This window comes from Vombatus ursinus, unplaced genomic scaffold (assembly GCF_900497805.2).
Source record: "Vombatus ursinus unplaced genomic scaffold, bare-nosed wombat genome assembly UNPS02014807.1, whole genome shotgun sequence".
NCBI classification, from domain to species: Eukaryota; Metazoa; Chordata; class Mammalia; order Diprotodontia; family Vombatidae; genus Vombatus; species Vombatus ursinus.
The window spans coordinates 20,365,736-20,382,167 of record NW_020954585.1 but is presented as its reverse complement, the minus strand read 5'-3'; positions in this window follow the sequence as shown (position 1 = coordinate 20,382,167).

The window sequence follows — 16,432 nt, the reverse complement described above, 5'->3', positions numbered from 1 at the left end:
GGAAAATATGATAGCTGTCTTCAAGCATTTGAAGGAAGGGCTGTCACATGGAAAAAGAAGACGCCCTGTTTTGTTTGGCTCCAGAGAATAGAATTAGAAGCAATGGGTGAAAGGGTCAAAAATACTAATTGAGGCTTGATGTCTGGAAAAGATTCCTAACAATTAGAATTATCCCCAATGTACTTCTTGAGTCTGAGTCAGCTAGTTCTACTCACTGTGCTCGGAGCTGTTGCTGTTCAGTTCTTTCTGACCCTTTGTGACCTCATTTGGGGTTCTCTTGGCAAAGGTACTGGAGTGGTTTGCCATTTCCTTCTCTCATGGATCCATTTTGTCAGGCGATCAGAGGTTAAGTGACTTGCCCAGGATCACACATCTAGGAAGTGTGTGGCTGAGGCTGGATTTGAACTCAGATCTTCTCGACTCCAGGCCCAGTGCTCTATCCACTGAGCCACTGGCTGCCCCCTGGAGTCATGGAGACCTGAGTTCAAATATGACCTCATATACTTACTACCTGTACCTTATGACCCTGGCAAACCACAACTTCTGTCTGCCTCAGTTTCCTCAGCTATAAAATGGGGATGATAATGGCATCTACCTTCCAGAGCTATGACAATCAAGTGAGATAATATTCTTAAAGCACCTAGCACACTGGCACATAGTAGGCACTTCAAAAATGCTTGTTCCCTTTCCCCTTCCAGAGAGCTTCCCTCAAGGGAGGCCTTCCAACAGTTTTGAGGGTCCTTTTCAACTCTGCAATTTTCTGCTTCTGGGACAGCCACTCTGACTGTCCCCCATTAGTTAACTTTTCAAGACATAGAGACCTCAGAATGTTTGCCTGATGGAGGATTTCCACATCTAATTAAATGACTTGAGTAGATCATCTAAATCTTTTCACTTTATGAGGTTTATCCACTCCTGCCATTAACCTTGTCTTTTTTGGAAGTTTACCAATTAATTTTGAGTCCTTGCAAAATGATGATTCTTGCCGTTGAAAAAGAATTTCAAATGATCAAATAGCATATTCCTACATGCTGGGCAGACATGTTGATAATTTACAGTGCACTTTTATTAAATTAACAATGTGTAAGCTTTGACATCAGCGGTAACATGAGCTGGTATTGCAAAATTCACTTTTGAATCTTGACACATTAATTGTTATGTTTGGCTTTATTACAGACATATCTTTTTACTCATAGCTGAATACCTATAGTTATAGGCCAAAATTTTTGGAAAAGTGATACCTTACAAGCTCATACTTGAAAGAATGACTATGGAGGTCAAAAGATAGAGGAAAGGGAGTGGGAGAAATTTAGCTAACAAAAAGGGTTGTGTCCCAAACTGTTGGTCTAGAAGTGACCTTCTCTAAGTCCCTCTGCCTCTTTAAAATCCAATGTAGTGAATGTCAGTCATAGATGGGCTAGTTAGAGGCATGGCTGGTCTTTTGACACTGGCTTCTTTCCTATGATGGATGTGGAGAAATCTAATCCCTCCAAGGGGAGTCAGGTGGCACGTCAAGACAAAGAACGCAAACAATTTTGTCCTAGAAAAGAACTTTGCATTTTGTACTATTTGTGAGAGAACGTTACAGTATCCAGCTGTTCCATATTAACAGCAAACTCTCTGCAGAAAAGAGAAGAAAAGTTCTTTTTTTTTTTTTTTAAAGGGAGTAATAAAGGTTAACCTTCCTGATAGGAATTTTCCCTGCATAGATCATACTTAGATCATGTAAAACTTTTCTGTAAAAAAAAAGTGCACATGCACACATGTGCACATGCCTGCACACACACACCAAACATCGAACCATTTTCTTCCCGGGGCTATGCAAAAAACATCTGCTTTCTGAATTAGAAGCCTAGACACACATCCAAATATGGGAAAAAGAAAAGTCTCTCAAATCTTTTCTTTAAAGGATCTGGCTCCATGCAAGTGAATTAAGTGTTTGTGATATCACTCTATGATCCCAGGGGTAAGTTTGAACAGAGAAAGATATGAAACAGACTTGCAAAGATTGCTACTTTTGTAAGAGAGGAAGTCCTAGCATTAAAAAACAAAAACCAAAAAACAAAAAACGAACAGCCCTTTGTCCTTGTTTCCATGGTTTAAAAAACATACATATCAATTAATAAGAATTCTAAATGACTTGGATCTCTGCATTTCAAGCTTTCCGTACAAGGTGTGTTTCCATCCTCCCTTCCCAGGCCCTGAGGAGTTTCAAAAATATAGATAAATTTTCCTTACTGCCAGACAATCCTTCCACTTCTCGGAAACTAGCTTCTCTTAACTGCGATGTCTGAACCTGACCTATGACATCAGCGGGCTTAGTACCTGATGATTACCAAATGTTAAAAGAAACCTTCCAGTGTTGCTCAATTTTCTCCAGCACTGGCTCGGCATCAGGTGCTCTAACTTTAGGGAAAGTCAGATTGTGCATCTGACCAAGTCAAGGGAAAACTTGCTCCTTAGATAAGCACCCTTTTAGGCTATTTCTAATGGGGGTGTGGAGGGGGTAGGGTGGAGGTTCATTAACAATGAAAACACCCTCAAGGGATACTGCGTTGTTTGTCCTTTCGAAAGCCTCCTCCAATTCACACAGTTGTAGGGACCTGGGTGTGAATTTTCCCTGAAGAGTGTGACATTTTGCCATATTACCTTCTTCTGAAAAAGAAATAGAGAAAAAATGATACCTAAGTTCGCATTTATGTTCTCCCAGTGCAAGCCACAAATTACAGTGGAATAGGGATTTAAGCAGCCATTGGAAAATTGGAACATTTATGGTTGTATTGTTGTTGTTGTTTCTGTTGAAGAATTTTTGTCAATTAAACATTCTTTCAAAATCAAAGAACTGCAGAATTGGAGTTTGAAGCCATCTAGTCAAAGCCATACCTGAAAGGAATCCAGCCTCTGAGTGAAGACCTTCAAGGAGGGGGAAACTACCAGTTCTAGAGGTAGCCCACTTTACTTTTGGACAATTTGAATCGCTAGCTGGTTTTTCCTGATATCAGGTCACAATTTGCTCTGATGATTTCCACTCTTTGCTCTTGTTCTGTTCTCTGGGGTTAAATCAACAGAGCAAATCTAATCTGTCTTCCACAGGACAAACTCTCAAAATTCTTGGACATGACTGTCATCTTCCATTAATTTACTCTCCCATAATTTACTCTTCTCTAGGTTAAATGTCTCCATTTTCTTTAACCCATCTTCAAAAGCATAGATTCAGTGTCCTTTTCCATGCTGGTGCCCTCCACTGAACATTCTCTACAGACCAATCTACTTAAACCATTTTACTCAACACAGTTGTGATCAAATGTGATCAGACTAGGAAAGACTGCAAAGGAACTATGACTTTCTTATTCCTAGATTTTATACCTCTAAATGCAGTCCATTAACTTTTTTTTTGTCTGCTACTGAACTCTGAAGACTGATCTTGAGTTTACAATACACTGAAAATCCCAAATCATATTTTAGACAAATGGCTATCTAACCACGTATCCCCATTCTGCAATGAGGTAATTTTCTCTGTTGTCATTCATCTCTCTAGATTCTGCTCAATGGCCCATCAAGATCAATTTGTGTCCTGATCTTTGTCGTCATCTGCTGTGTTAGTTGTCACTCCCATCTTTGTGTCATCTTCAAATTTTATATACAGGCCATTTAATACTTTATTATCAAAGTAATTGATAAAAACTTTAAGTAGCACAGGGTAAAGCTTAGACTGAGGTGCTCCATTGGAGACCTTCTGCCAAGTTCACATTGGATCATTAATGACTATTCTTTGAGGTTAGCCGCTCACCAATTTCTGAAACTATCTAACTTTTTAAATACCTTGTCTGCATCACTGGGCAGCTAGGTCAAGCAGTAAATAGAGACCTGAGTTAAAATCCAGACTCAGACACTTACTGGCTGTGTGACTCTGGGCAAGTCACTTCACCCTGTTTGCCTTAGTTCCTCATCTGTAAAATGAGCTGGAGAAGAAAGTGGCAAATCACTCCACTATCTTTGCCAAAAAAAAACCCCCAAAAAACCAAAAACAATCAAAACCCCAAATGGGGCCACAGAGAGTTGGACATGACTGAAATGACCAAATAACAAATCTACATCACTGTTTGTTTGTTTTTTTCCCACAAGATTAGTATAAAACATTTCTAATACATATGAGGGCAGAATAATGTGGTCATTGGAGTTGGAGATTTTCTAAATACAAAAAGAAGAGAGAGAAGAAGAGAACCTTCATTGTATATTACTGATTTACATATATTAGAATGTAAGCTTCTTGAAGGCAGAGACTTTTTACCTTTTCTTTGTATTTACAGCACTTGGCACAATGCCAGGCACATGGTATGCACTTAGTAAATAATTGTTGACTAATTGATTGATAGGCCCTCAGCATGAAACTGAAGTTATTTCAAAAGTATTGAGGGACACAGGAAGAGTTGTAGTACCATAGCATAGTAGTTTATGTGAACTCTCATTTAAAATTATTTCTACCAAGTGAAATTATAAAACTTGGAGAAGCAGATGAGCTTATATTGAAACTGGTACACATTGGCTGGATATATAGCCTAGAGATAAAATAGTATTGAATTTGCATTGACCTATACCAGCTTCAGTCAAATTTCTAAAAGTTGATAGACATATTGTGAATAAGTGATTGCAAGTGCAAAATTGTCAAGGAGTGGTTGCCTTGGATAGACTCAACCTTATCCAGAACTAGAGTACCTTCTCCTGTAGAGAACATAGATACAAGACAAAAAAGTTGCACTTTTTTTTGGGCGGGGGGGTTAGGCAATGGGGTTAAGTGACTTGCCCAGGGTCACACAGCTAGTAAGTGTTATGTGTCTGAGGCTGGATTTGATCTCAGGTCTTCCTGAATCCAGGTCCGGTGCTCTCTCCACTGCGCCACCTCGCTGCCCAAGGTTGCACTTTTGATAAAGATTTAAGGATTGAAACTCTCAAAACCCTTGGAAAATCTGGTGAGAATGCTGACAAAACCATTCTAGTTGGAAAGGTAATAGGACAAAGGAATGTAGGCTAAGCCAGCCTGAAACATGTACTTCTTCAGAGAGAAAGAGGTACATTCTGTTACATTCTGTGTTGAGGATTGCTGTATATACATGTGAGAAGAGAATATAGAAAATGAAGATTACAGGGAAAGGTGATGGGGCCAAGGAAAGAAATTTGCACTAGTCTCCATAAGCAATAGAACTGACTTCATCATTCTTTTTTATTTGACTTTCATTTTTTAAAAAATTGTCAGCATTTATATGTTTTTCAAGTGAACAACTGCCCTCTTTCCCTTTCCCCTATTTCTTCCCCCATCCCCCACCAATTGAGAAGGGAATAAAAACAAAATCACTACCAAAAACATGTTTAGTCAAGTAAAATAAATCTCCACATTGGCCATGTCCAAAATAAAATTATTTCTCAATCTCCATTATTATAAAATGACGTCTCTATCAGAAGATGGGTAACATGTTTCCTTTTAAGTATTCTAAAATCGTAGCTGGTCGTTGTGGTGATCCGAGTTCCTAAGTCTTTCAAAATTGATTGTCTTTACTATATTGTTGCTCTTGTATCAGTTGTTCTTTTGGTTCTGCTACTTCACTCTTCATCAGTTCATACGAATCTTCCTAAGTTTCTCTGAAAACATCCTCTTCATCATATTTGACAGTGCAATGATATTCCATCACATTTATATACCATAACTTGTTCAGTCATTTCCCAGTTGATGGGTATCCCAGTTTCCAATTCTTTGCCACTATAAACAGAGCTGCTATAGATATTTTTGTACATATAGGTTCTTTTCCTTTTTATCACCTATTCTTTCCCACTTGTACTTAACAGAGTTGAAGTCATGGTGAAGATTGACACATGGCTGTCCTGGACAAAGGAGCACAAGGGACCATCACGTTATAGTTATTTTATAAAAGACATTTGAAGACTATACCTTTACAGCCTCTAAAAGTGTTTGGCCTTGGAGAGCTGAATAGCAGAAACTACCCATTCACGGGATATAGTGAAGTAACAGTGGAATTCTCTGAAGAAAGTGCTAATGTCAAGTAGGCCAAAAGCACCCTAGTTCTGGTGTTTCCAGGCCCTATATGTGTCAATGGGATGTCAGCAATAATTGGAATCAATTGTTAAATAATTTCAACAGTTGGGAGTGGCACATGTTGATACTCCCTGTTAATGAGGAGGCTGAAGATGTTGGATTGCTGGAGCTTGGAGGTTCTGAACTGCGATAGGGATAAAGCTGAAGAGATGTCTGCAATCGGTCCAGCACCCATATGGTAAACTCCTGGAAATGGGAGATAGAGGCAACACCAGGCCTAGCATGAGCAAAATGGTCCAGATTAGAAACAGAGAAAGTCAAAAGTTTTGTGCGGATCAGCAGTGGGACTGAGCTGTAAGAGGCCGCTGCACTTCCAGCCTGGTAGAGATTCCCTGCCTCAAACAATTAAACAAACGAATGAATGAATGAATGAATGAATGAATGAATGAATAATCAAATCAACCAATTGATAAATACTTCAGACAAGATGTTGAGAATCAATACTTTCATACTTTGATTATCCAAGAGGCATGTAGGAGAATAAAATATTGAACGTCATAGTAATACTAGTTCTTCAAAGGGATACAGAGATATTTGGTATTTCCATAGAAAATGGAAGGACTAGTTTGAGCAGAAGCTCAGAGAGAGGACAAATGTGTTCTCACTTCATGAGTTGGATGTGGAATGTGCCTGAGGAGCAACTGTTCTAGGAAAAATCATTCTGGGAAAGAATTAGGAAAATTCCTTTGTAGTGATGGATGACCACAGAGCACATCTCAAGATCCTATTGGTTTAATGGCATCATCATAGAGTCTAACAGCCTACATGCATTATTAAAAGTGGGGGTACCTAAGTAGGATGTAAATTTATATAGGAGTGAAGACTGCTGAATTTTGAACAAAATAACCAAAATAAATCAGTAGACCATGACAGGAGCTCAAGATGCCTGGATTGTCTGAGAAATCCAAAGAGTATATGTATAGAATGATACTTTGCATTATGCTATGTATATAACACATATTGTTGATGTTGTTTGACTTTTGTTTTGGAAGACATCACAGGTGATATCTTGACTTGTGGGTAAATTGAATTTAAGTGAGACAGAGTTGTACAAAGTCATCAGTCTCACTCTTGCTTTCAGAGTCATTAAAGTCCAGTGGCAGGACAAAAGTCAAGATGACTGGTGATAGCCCAAGATGCAGTGAATGATTTTGGCATCGTTTTAGAGCTTGGTCAGATATTGTTGGTGTAGATTTGTGGTGAAAGTCACCCTAAGCTGACTGTTAGGTTAATTAGTCTTATTTTCTTGAATTTCAATGCATTTTGATACTGTGATATATAATTCCAGATGCCAGTAGCTAATGTTTCAAGGTACTACGAAATTCCAAATCCCAGGGAGAAACGTAATAGGATACATGACTGGCATTTTGTGATTTGCAATTCAGAGGTACAGACATTTCCTCCCAATCCTGAGAAAGATTGAGCTGTTATGATCTTTGGGGGAGGGGGAAGGGAATTTAAATCATTTCTGGGAATTTCAGAAAGAGGGACACAGAATTCCTGAGAGGGAGATGACAACCACAGCAGAACAGAGGCAGATGATGGAGTGTAGAGCTACAGATTACCTTCAGGCATTTTGTTGAATGTGCTTCAGAAATATGGACTAAGCTTCAGGATACAACATACATTTTACAGAGCAAAGAAGTCAGACAGAAGTGGATAGCTGCAATTGCCCCTTTAAGACTAGAGGAAGGATCTTTAAAAGTTTTTTTCCTCCTCTTTTCCCAAATTCTCCTTCCTATGCCTCTTTGATAATAGGCATCATAAATACTTTTGTTGTTATTTATCTAAAGCTCTTTCTTATCCTGATTTTCACTTCATATAAAAATCAGAGATCAATCCTAAATGTTTATACTGCATGAATACACACACATATGCTTTGCATCATTAAAAGTGAAATTGAGGAATGAATAAATGAAAAAAGTTTTTTAAGAACCTATTGTATATGAAGCACTGTGCTAAACATTGGAAATACACATAGAAAAACAAGACAATCTCTATTTTTAAGAAGCTCACATTCTAAAGGAGGAAACAACACATTTAGGAGGTTTTAGCTTCAGGTCAGAAGGAAAGGAGACCAGTCATCCTTAGGGAGCATCAGCAAAGAACATGGTAATGAATCTTCTTCAATGTCATTTCCATTGGTAAAACTGTATTCTTTTTTTTTTTTTTTTTGATGTTGAAACATTTGGCAGTGCCAAGGACTTTGGTGGTGAGAACTTTATTTTCTGAGTCTTCAGAAACTGTTGTTCCAGAGGAGGTAGGGGCTGCAGTCCCCATGGTGGCCGTTATCAGATCAATCCTCCCCTCATTGCAAGGGCTGGGATAGAAGCAGAGGTCTTGGGTCCTTAACTATTCCCAGGGCTCTTGATATTATCCACCCATTGCCTGAAGATAGTTGGCAATTGGTGTTGTGGATGGCAGGCCCCCTTTCCCTGAAGATGGCTCCAGGTTCCAGGTTAGTAGCAGGTCTAGTGATCTAGAGGGGTTTCTGATCTCAGGGCTCTTGAGCTCGGGTTCCTGGGCTATCTCCATCTAGATCTAAGGTGAGGTTAAGTCAGGTAATGCTAACCCTACCTCCATTCTTTTTTACTTATCCTGTTTCTTTTGTGAATCAGGTATATATATCCAAGGCCATTTCCTAACCATTGGTCTCATCTCACAAAGTTTCAGTGATATTTATGAAGTTGTCTCCTCACATTAGGACTTCCAATTTATCTTATTGCCTATGCTTCATTTTTTTAATAGACATCTGAGTCCATGGGTTTTAATCCTTTTTTGGCCCCTGTGAATCTCTGAGTGTCTCAATGGCTATATTCTTTAATCAATCAGTCAATTATCAAGTTTCTATTAAGTGTCTACCATGTGTCAGGCTCTGTTCGAACTGCTGGTATAGAGAAGTAAACAGTCCCAGCCTTCAAAGGGTTCATACTCTACCCAAGGAAGATAATAGGTACACATAGGTATAGAATACAAAATAGATAGAGGATGATTTTGTGTGGATGATCCTATCATTTAAGGGCATTAGGAAAGCCTGCACTTGAATTGAGCCTTGAAAGAAACTAGCGATCCACAGAGACAAAGATGAGGAGGGAGACATGGGCCAGAAAATACAAAGACATTCTAGGTGCTCTCTATGCTATCGAATTCACATCTGATTTTACTACTTGTTACTGTATCTCAAGGAAAACATGAAGGAGCTGCAAAGCAACCAGAGGAGGCCAACAAAAGTATCTGAAAAGTTGAAATGGTTTTTACAGGAGCATAAATTTAATTAATAAAACTATTCAGTATGGAAAAATGACAATGGAAAGGAAATGTCTTCTGAGGTCATGGAATCAATAAAGATATGAATAAAATAAAAGTTGACTCATTTACCAAATCCTTTGGCGGTAGAAAGGGCACCCCCTTGAATTTTGAAACGTATAATTTTAGGGCAAATCAAAGGAACAATACTTCAGACTGAGAATATTCAAAGTAAAAAAATGTATTAAATATAAAAAGATGGTACAGGCTGAAAATATAAGCAGGTTCTAGAATGATTTAGGTAAATAAATCCCTTAGCTTTAGGGGAAGGGAAGGATGTTCTGAGGCTTATCTTTAAAGTTCTCAGGTCGAAATCAGGAGAGCAAAAAGCCCTTTCAAGTTACAAACGTCCATCTATCATTTCTTATGAGGCCTCAGAGCAATGCAGGTTGGATTCAGTGAATCATTTGTTACACATATAGATTTGAAATTGAGGGACCTCAGATGTCACTTAGTTCATCCCCCTCATTTTATAGATCATAGTTATATGCTAATAGATTTAGAACTGGAAAGGCTTTCAGAGACCATTTAATCCAACCTCTTCATTTTACAGATGAGGAAACTGAGGCTCAGGGTTAGTATCCTGCCTGATGTCGAATAGATAGAATCAGAAGCAGGACTTGAAATGCTTCCTCTGACTAAAGTTAAGGCCCTTTCCACTACACCACACTGGGATTTGAACCCAGATTTTCTGACTTGAAATCCAGCATTCTATCCACTTCACAGTTGTCTCCTGTGATCTTCTGTTGTCACTCAGTGACTATTCCTGCCCCTGGTGAGATTGTCCCAAAGTCCCTCACCTCTCTTATTCCATCTCTAACATTTTTAGCATGGATTCTCTCTCCTCTTGCTTCTTTTCATGTTCCTCCCCAATTGTTATGCCCTCCTCTTCCAATCCCAGAAGACTACCACAGATCTTGAATGATTAATGACTTTATTAGATGATTTAGAGTCACAGAATATTAGAGCTAAAAGGGTAATCATTCAGTTCAACCCTTGCCTTTCATGAATGAGGAAGTTGAAGTAGAAAAGGATCATTGAAGACCATAGCTACATCCCTAGTATATTAAAGTTGCATTCATATAGTGGTTTAGAAGGGCTTTATAGTTCAAAATCTTATTTTTCATAGGATCATTAATTTAGAACTAGAAGGGATTTTAAGGACCATTGAGTTCTGTCCAGAAATTTAATGACTTTCCCAGAGTCACATTGCTGCCCACTAAGTGTGTGAGGCAGGATGTGAACTCAGTTCTTTCTAATTCCAAGCCAAGCATTCTATCCACTGTGCTACCTAGCAGCTGATATAAATTTTCATTAATTTTTTTTATTTGATTGCTTGGTAATAGAATTATAGAACACAAACCATTGCTATATAATTCAAATACATCCCTGTTTATCTACACCAGAAGACAATCAGAGATAGAATTCAATGAACATTGAGGACCATTGTAACTGGCAATGGGATGTGGAAATTTTCATGGGAGGAAAAATGTCAGAAAGACAACCAAGGCAGATTGTTACCTTCAGAGCAATTTCTACTGGACTCATCCTCTGGAAATTGACCCACTAGTCACTATGTGTCTTTCTGGAATTAAAGCCACCTGGTAACTGGAATGCACCTCATGGCCTCTATTTGATGACAAACGCATGAGATTAAGAGTTAGAGACACAGAGCTTGTGTTAAGCCCAGGATGTTGTTTGTTGAATGAAGAGCAATTGACTTGAAAATTAGACAGGTGGAATGAGTTTAAGAGAAAGAGGGATGTGAAATCATTTAATCAAGTTAGCATATTCACTCCAGGTTTGCCAACTGGGATTTCCTGGGGACTAAACCTGTACCCTGGGCTTCTACACTTTGGATGGTGGAATTTTGAGAAGGGGTGTGGTTTGGCTCTTAAATATTTTCATTACAATGGCCAAGTAACACATTCTCTTCTGTCTAGAACAATTTTTGGAGTCAAGGTGTTACAACTAAGCCATCTCTGGAGTGGTTTAAACTGTGCCTAAGTCCCCCGTTTCTCTGATGTGGTGCCAGATGCTGGCAAGTTTTTCACCAATATATTTGCTAAATGTAAACAGCCTAATGCAAACTGTTGTGCCCCAGAATCTTATGCAGCTTTGAGCAATCCTTAGAGAAGCCTGAATTTACAGACACTATTAAATGTAAACTAGTGATACATATAACTCCACGGGTTCCATATGGTTCATGTTATCTCAAGGGAAATGTACACATTTGCCTTGCATCAGAACAGGGAGATAAATAACAGATGTGGGTGATTTTTATCATACTTGAATTGAACAATAAAAAGGGGGAAAAGGAAGAAAAAAAAGTAAGGCTTCAGGAAACTTTCTAAACCTTTTAATTTCACAGAGCTGAACTTAAAATGAGTAAGCCTTAGTCTCCTTCATAAGCAAATTCATTTTAAAGATAAGCACTTAACTAAATGCTTGTTGAATCACACTGAATTGAGTGAATTAAATTAGGCAATAAATCTTTATGATGACAAGTTGCAAAGTGAATGTATTGGGTAGGTGCTGATAAACTTGATTGGGGTGTTGGTAATAGTTCTTTTTGGATGGAGCTGTTAATAACTAGATGGCAAATGATGAGCTCACTCCAAATGGTTAGTTTTATTCAGAGCTAAACCAGACTTATGAAGTAGAAGGGAAACAGAGAGAACGGAGATGAAGGAACCCTGAAAGAAGCTAAAATGACTTCATCACCATTAAAAATTCTGCCTAGTCCCACCATCATGAAACTTACCTAGTTTGCTTAGTAGATGCCCAGATCTAGGGACAGTGCAGCATCATGCAAAAGGTTATGGATCTGGGGTGAGGAGAATCCAGCCTCTTATCCTTACTACCTAATGTGGCCACAGACAAACAATTTTTCCTTCCTAAACATCAATTTCTTCATTTGTAAAACGGGGATAAAAATAAAGCCTACTTCTCAGGATCTTTGTGAGGCTCAAATAAGGGTGTTTGCAAAGTGCTTTGCAAACCTTAAAGGGCTTTATAAATACAAAGCTTTAGCTTTTTCATTTGCCAAGAGAGTATACATCAATATAAAAGGAACTTTCAGCTTTTAAATGGGATTAAGATCAGTGTGTTTTGTCCTTAAATACTTTGGCTACACAATGAGAAGATAGGATTCATTGGAAAAGACCCTGATGTTGGGAAAGATGGAAGACAAAAGGAAAAGGGGATGGCAGAGGATGAGATGGATAGATAGTGCCATGGAAGCAATGGACAAGAGCTTGGACAGACTTTGAGAAATAATGAAGGATAGAAAAAGGCCTGTTGTCCATGAAGTCATGAAGAGTTGGACATGACTGAGCAACAACAGCAATTTTGCTTTTGGTCCCAATAACTTTGTGATGTTTTCCACAGAATTGTGAGTGAGGGTAAGGGCACAATCCATTATTATAAAAAGGACTAACAGTTTATACATATGGCTCTTTCTACATACGAACACTTAGAAGTGGAGTGGGGGCATCTCTTCTGACTTCTAAATAGCTTTTAGAATGAAATAAATGAAAATACTGAGACTTTGGCACTTCGTGGTCTTCTCATGGTTATCCCCCCCCCCACAAATTTGTATTTGTAATACGACTTACAATCCATCCAAACACCCAACTCTGTGATTCTTGTTTCTAGCTAGGCAGCTAGGTGGTTCAGGGGTCAGCGTGCTGGGTTTGGAGTCAGAAAAGCCTGAGTTCAAATTGAGCCTCAGATAATTACTAGTTATGTGCTTAGGGGGAAGTCACATAACGTTTCTGTGCCTCAGTTTCCTCAGCTGTAAAATGAAGATAAAAACAGAACTTTCCTCCCAGGTTGTTGTGCGGATCAAATGAGATAATACTAATAAGGTGCTTAGCACACTGCCTGTCACATAGTCGATGCTTAATAAAAACTTGTTACATTCCTTCCATAAATCTTTCACAGAGCTTTTATCCCTACCTGAATATATTTTGGCTGTCCTGTTAGTCCTCAGTCTTGCTACAAGAAGGACCTTTTTCTGATCAGATGGGTCCTTGATGATGTCTTAGACAATCCAGGAAATCACCCAACTAACCATTTTGTGTGTGTGTGTGTGTGTGTGTGTGTGTGTTCTAACATAGAAAGAACCCTACGGCATACGTATGATTATGCTTTCAAATACGGGGTGCCTATGGGGCACAGTGGATAGAGCACCAGACTTGGAGTTAGGAAGACCTGAGTTCAAATCAGGCCTCAGACATTTACTAGCTGTGTGACCCTGGGCAAGTCACTTAACCTTGTTGCCTCAGTTTCCTCATCTGTAAAATGATCTCGAAAAGGAAATGACTAACCACTCCAGTATCTTTGCCAAGAAAATCCCAGTGGGATGATGGAGAGTTAGACATGGCTGAAATGACTCAACAACAACACTTTCAAATACAGCACATTCAGATAAACAGACTGTCAAAATAATTCAGTGCTGCTAGATTCTTCAGGTCAAAGTCTACTCCTATCATGCTGACACTAAAATTCTATTTAAAACAAAATGTATTTTGAATCTGTAAGGAGGCATGGTGAAAAATATAAACCTGAGACACATTTTGCTCACACTGGGTACCCAGCAAATCTTTATTGATTTTAGAATCATGAACTCTAGAATTATCTTCTAACCACTGAGTAAATTTTCTTCTTTTCATTCTCAGTTCAACTCAGTGCAATCCCATTCAAGAAACATTTATTAATTGGGTACGAAGATACAAGGTGAAGCCCCTTGGGGGAACTTACAATCTAATGGAGGTAGAAAGGTGTAAGAAAGGCAGGTCCACAAATAACCATGAGACAAGAATGAGTTGAGCAAGAATGAGCAGAAGACAGTTCCAAAATGTTAATGAGAAATTTGCGGGGGTGGTGGCAGGGAACACTTTCAACTGGGAAAATAAGGGAAGACTTGATGAAGGAAGTGATGCTTCAGTAGAGGCTGGAAAGGAGGGATTTTTAGCCAAATGAGCTGTTATACAAGAATTAATTTCTTTTGCTAGAAAGTTTCCCTGAAATGTATTGATTTCCAAATGCTGACTACAGTTGTCTTCACTTGATCTGCATCATATTACAATAAACTTTGCTGAACCACTTTCCTTTTAAAAAGGATTTTTTTCTCCCCTTGCCCCCACATGCATGTTCTTTGCTTCTGTTTTCTTAACATTCAGTGACTTAAAAAATATGCAGTTAAGTATTCAATAACAGATTGTGTAAGACAGCTCATGTGATTTTTTTTCCATTCAAAAATCTCCTTGCCTTCACATACTCATACCATCAGGCAATGGGCCTCCTTGTGGCTGTATCTACACAGCATCTCAACAACCAGTTTGAAAAGTGGAAAGTCTATCAATGGGTTGTTTTGATTTTCCTCTGAGCCAAACAACTGGTTTGAACACTTTTTCCCACAGGCTTGATTAAATTAACCATGTGTTTTTTAGGACCATGTAGATTCAACCAGCCTTAATGTCTGATGCTATGCAAAAGTACAATGTCCACTCCATTCTCTCTTCCCTCCTGTCTGCCCTACAACTATTTCAACATAGTGCTATCAGATCTACTGCTCAGATTGAGTCCATCAAATAACTGATTTGGTGAGTGAGCCAACAAACATTTATTAAGCACCTATTATGTGCTGGGCATTGTGCTAAGTGCTAGAGATAGAAAGAAAGGCAAGACAATCCCTGCTCTTAAAGAGTTGACAGTCTAATGGGGAAGGCATCAGGAAAGCAGCTATGTACAAACAAGATCCATACAGGATAAGCTAGAGGTAATCAACAGTAATATACATACTGTGCAAATAAATTCCTGAATTAACCAATTGATTTACCATGTACACAGTCTGAAGGAAATCTAAGGCAAGAAACATTCCACTACAATATAACCCCTGTCCCAAAGTCCATTGATATGGGACTTTCTCCTTTTTGGCGGAGATGAATGTCCTGCCCTTCATGAAAGGCAAGGCAGAGTTGGCTAGAGCAGAAGAGCTCCAGCTTTCTTCAGTCCTCTTCCAAATTCCACAAGCTTCAGATCTGCCCCTGAACTTTGAGCCAGTTTGAACACTTCTGGCTTCCAGCTTCAAGAGAGATGGACAAGGTCCGCCCCACTTCAGAATGCTGAAGGAAAAGGTTCTGGGAAGACACGAGAGGAATGGGCAGTTTCCATTGCATCCCTATACCCAATACTTGCAGAGTAGGGATGAGTATCCATGAGATGAAATTTCTACTGCAGATGTGCTTATCTGGATTTACTTAGCTGGATTTCTGACCTATATGGGGAATGAATGATGGAGATTGCACGGAGTCTCCTTTTGGGTGAAATCTGGGGCAATTTTTCTTGGTTGAGTTGAGTTATGTTGCTCCCAATGGGAGAGTTCCTTCACTCTGAATTGTCTGGTATATATATTCTCCTGTGTATATCTTCTTTGATTTCTGTTTTGCTACTGATTTGGATAAAGGGAGTTTCTTTGCTATTTGTTATGTGTGTTCATTGCGGATTTGGTATTAGGTGGGAAAGGAGTCAAACATTAGATAAAGAGCTTGGGGTTTCCTTTCCCCTCCAAAATGACAAAGTGGTCAGAAATTAGGTTGAATCCAATCACATTCCCTAGACTAATAATATTGAAGGGAGCAGATAGAGATTGTCTATCTATCTATCTATCTATCTATCTAATTCTATTAAAAACAAAATGTAGAATGAAATTTTGAATCTGCAAGGAGGCATGGCGGAAAATATAAACCTGAGATACATTTTGCACCCACTGGGTACTCAGGAAATCTTTGTTGATTTTCTAGAATCATGAACTCTAGCATTATCTTCTAATTGCTGAGTAAATTTTCTTCTTTTCATCCTCAGTTCAGTTCAGTGCAATCCCATTCAAGAAACATTTATTAACTGAGTTATCTGTCTACCTATCTACCTACCTATCTACCTGTCTGTCTACCTATCTATCTATCTATCTATCTATCTATCTATCTATCTATCTATCTATCTATCTATCTA